Here is a 3782-nt window from a genome sequence, read left to right as displayed (position 1 = left end):
ACAATAAACATCAACCAACACAATTAATAAGTTCTATTTCTTGAAATTTCGGGAACATTGATAGTCTCATCTCCTGGAAGAACAACAGCTAAAATTTTTGGTCATGGATTCTTGCTAAAATATCACTTTCCCAAAGAAAATTAATGTTATGAATTTTTATTGATTGTTATTGATCATGAAGAATATAACAACCACGATAAAAAGAGTAGGAAAAACATGATATCTCATCTGTAAGGGCATGTGGAAAGTAGGAAATGCTAATAAAAATAACTACCATTATTTCCTAAGTTAACATAATATAACAGAACAAAAATATTTCAAAACAATGTTTTCTTTTTTTTTAAGATTTTATTTATTTATTTGACAGAGAGAGATCACAAGTAGGCAGAGAGGCAGGCAGAAAGAGAGAAGGAAGCAGGCACCCTGCTGAGCAGAGAGCCCAATGTGGGACTTGATCCCAGGATTCTGAGATTATGACCTGAGCCAAAGGCAGCGGCTTAACCCACTGAGCCACCCAGGCGCCCCCATAACAATATTTTCTAGGCTCATTCTGATAACTCTTTTCTACATTCAAATTTAAAGGTTGAGGCATGTGATATATATTACACAAAAAACATCCCAAGGAATTCGTTAAAAAAAAACTTTAATAAAGAACAAATCCAAAGGAATTTCTTTTCTAATTTAATTAACAAATTATGAATTGACTTACCTATTTCATCACAGTGTATCAGGCACCAATAATATTTTTTAATCGTCACACCTGATGCAATAGTTATCATCTTTCAGACATACTGATCACGAACAAGCAAATAAACAAGAGCACCGTAGCTTAAGATCTACCTGCATAAATATAGGCTACTTCAGACAATCTCTTCACCACAACATAGAAATGAATAGAAATCATACATGCGCTGTATGGACATACAGATGAGATAGAAGGGGATGGATGTTAATATATGCAGAATCTTTATTAATTACATTGTAAACCATAATATGGAAAAACAGAATACAATTTTAGAAATACCCAGGTCACCATCATTGTTTTATTTTTATATGTGTAGATAAGGAGTTTAATAAACAATCCATGACTATTCAACTCCTTATATTTTGAAAATTTTAGTAAAAGTAACAAACCTACCACCTAGAAAATTATACTTATCTGCAACATACAGCTTTGCCAGCATGGTAGAGGAAAAGCAAAACAAAATAAGTAAGAAAAGTTTAACATTTCACAAGAGATTGGCTTTTATTTTTTATTTATTATTTTTTATTTTTCATTAATTATTTACTTCTATTTTCTACTTTATTTTAATGAAAATGTCATGACCATAACATAAGAGCAGAATTAAACCAACATGAGAAATTATTTTTTCATAAGTTAAAATAAACTAGCTTGGTGATTAATTCAAAATTATATTACAAACTTCAGTGTTCTTGAAGTAAGTATCACTGCATAAACAAATGAGTCAGGAGTCATAAACTAATGATGATTCTAAATGTTATTTAGAGAGACATTCTGTTCTTAATATATTTCAAATATTCTACACAAGGCAAAGTGGATCCAAGTAATCTGTAGGCAAAATAAGATTTTAGAGAAGTATATATTTCCAACAGTATTTATAAAATATTACCTTTATGTAAGGCATCATCCTGGACTTTGTGGAAAACACACAAAGGAGTAAGAAGTGGCCCTTCAAGAAACATATACAATATCAAGGTTTAACATGAAGCAGCATGTCTTCTCTAAGTAAAAAAAAAAAAACATTGTACCAACTGACTTTACTGAAACTTTATATTTATTGCTCTCATTTTAGGTCATAGTGTCCTTCTGCATGCAGGCTGCTATAACGGACATGATATAGACTTAATAGCTTATAAAGAACAGGAATTTATTTCTCACAGTTCTAGAACGGAGAAGTTCAAGATTAAGGAATGGGCAGATCCAGGGAGAGCCCACTTCCTCATAGATGGCTATCTTCTCACTGTAAACGTACATGATGAATGAATCAAGAGAACTCTCTGGGGTCTCCTTTAAAAGGACTGTAATCCCACTTATGACCTAATCACCTCCCAAAGGCCCCTAAGTTTTAATACTATCACTTCCAGAGTTAGATTCCATAATATGATTTTGGGAGACATAAACATTCACACCATAGTATATATAAACAAAAAAAGACACAAAAACAACAAACAAAAAAATTATTTTAACTACCTATTATTTTCAACTACATAAACTTTTAATTTGTTTCTATATAATATTAAATAACTCATTTGAGTGATTCACTTATATCCAATGCATCTGAGTGCAATTAAATTTGCTTACCCAGCATATCCAGAAGCATATTTCTTCAGACTATCCCATTCCCCACCTTACAGGATTTACCACAATTAGAAGACAGGGGATAGAGGATAGATAGATAGATGTATACATAAACACACTTGTACATACCCATATGCATATTTTTTCCTGTTAATGATACTCATGCAAATAAAATTTAAGCTCAAGGAAACCTGTCTTGTGTGTTACTTAATATCCAGTTTTTAGTCAACATCCAAAAACAAATAATCCAATAAAAACATGGATAGAAGACATGAACAAGTGTTTCCCCAAAGAACACATTCAAATGTTCAGTAGATACATGAAAAGATGTCCATCATCATGTATCATCAGGAAATTGCAAAGCAAAACTAGAAAGAGATACCACCTCACACCTGTCAGAATGGCTAAAATCAACACTACAAGAAACAAAAGGTGTTGGAGAGGATGTGAAAAAGTAACACTTGTGGGGGCTGCCTGGGTGGCTCAGTGGGTTAAGCCTCTGCCTTCAGCTCAGGTCATGATCTCAGGGTCCTGGGATCAAGTCCCACATCGGGCTCTCTGCCAGGCATGGAGCCTGCTCCCTCCTCTCTCTCTCTCTACTTGTGATCTCTCTCTGTCAAATGAATAAAATCTTAAAAAAAAAAGAAAAAGTAACAATTGTGAACTGTTGGTGGTGATGCAAACTGATACAGCCATATTTGAAAACAGTATGGAATTTCCATAAAATTTAAAAATAGAAGTCCTTTGTGATCCAACAATCCTGTTGGTTTGTATTTACCCAATGAATATAAGAAAACTTATTCAAAGTGATTCTAGCACCCCTATGTTTATAGCAGCATTATTTATAAAGCTAAGATATGGAAAGCGCCCAAGTATCCATCAATTGATGAATAAATAAAGAATAAGTGGTATGTATATACAATGGAATATTATTCTGCCATAAAAAAGACTGAAATCTTGCCATTTGCAATAACATGGTTGGAACTAGACAGTATAATGCTAAAAGTGAAATAAGTCAGTCAGAGAAAGACAAATACCTTTACTCATATATGGAATAAAAGAAACAAAACAAACAAGCAAAGGGGAAATAATAAGACATAGAAAGAGAAACAAAGCAAGAAACAGACATTTCATTACAGAGAACAAACTGATGGTTACTTGACGGGATCTGAAAGGAGTGATGGATTAAATAAGTGATGGGGGTTAATTAGAGCACTTGTCATGATGAGCACTGAGTGCTTATGTTATATTGTACACATGAAACTAATACAACCATATATGTTAACTAACTGGATTTCAAATGAAAATTTTTTTAAATCCCAGTTTTTAGCTCACATTCTGGCTTACAAAAGGGATTTAGTCAGGAATTTGGAGATTAGTTAATGAACAAAAAAGGGGTGAACAGGCAGTTGTTAGATAAAATTACTATCCTTTCTGGCATTATCTTATACCTTTTATCTAG

Source organism: Mustela nivalis (assembly GCF_964662115.1).
Source record: "Mustela nivalis genome assembly, contig: HAP1_SCAFFOLD_347, whole genome shotgun sequence".
Taxonomy (NCBI): domain Eukaryota; kingdom Metazoa; phylum Chordata; class Mammalia; order Carnivora; family Mustelidae; genus Mustela; species Mustela nivalis.
Note: the sequence above shows the minus strand (reverse complement) of the source record.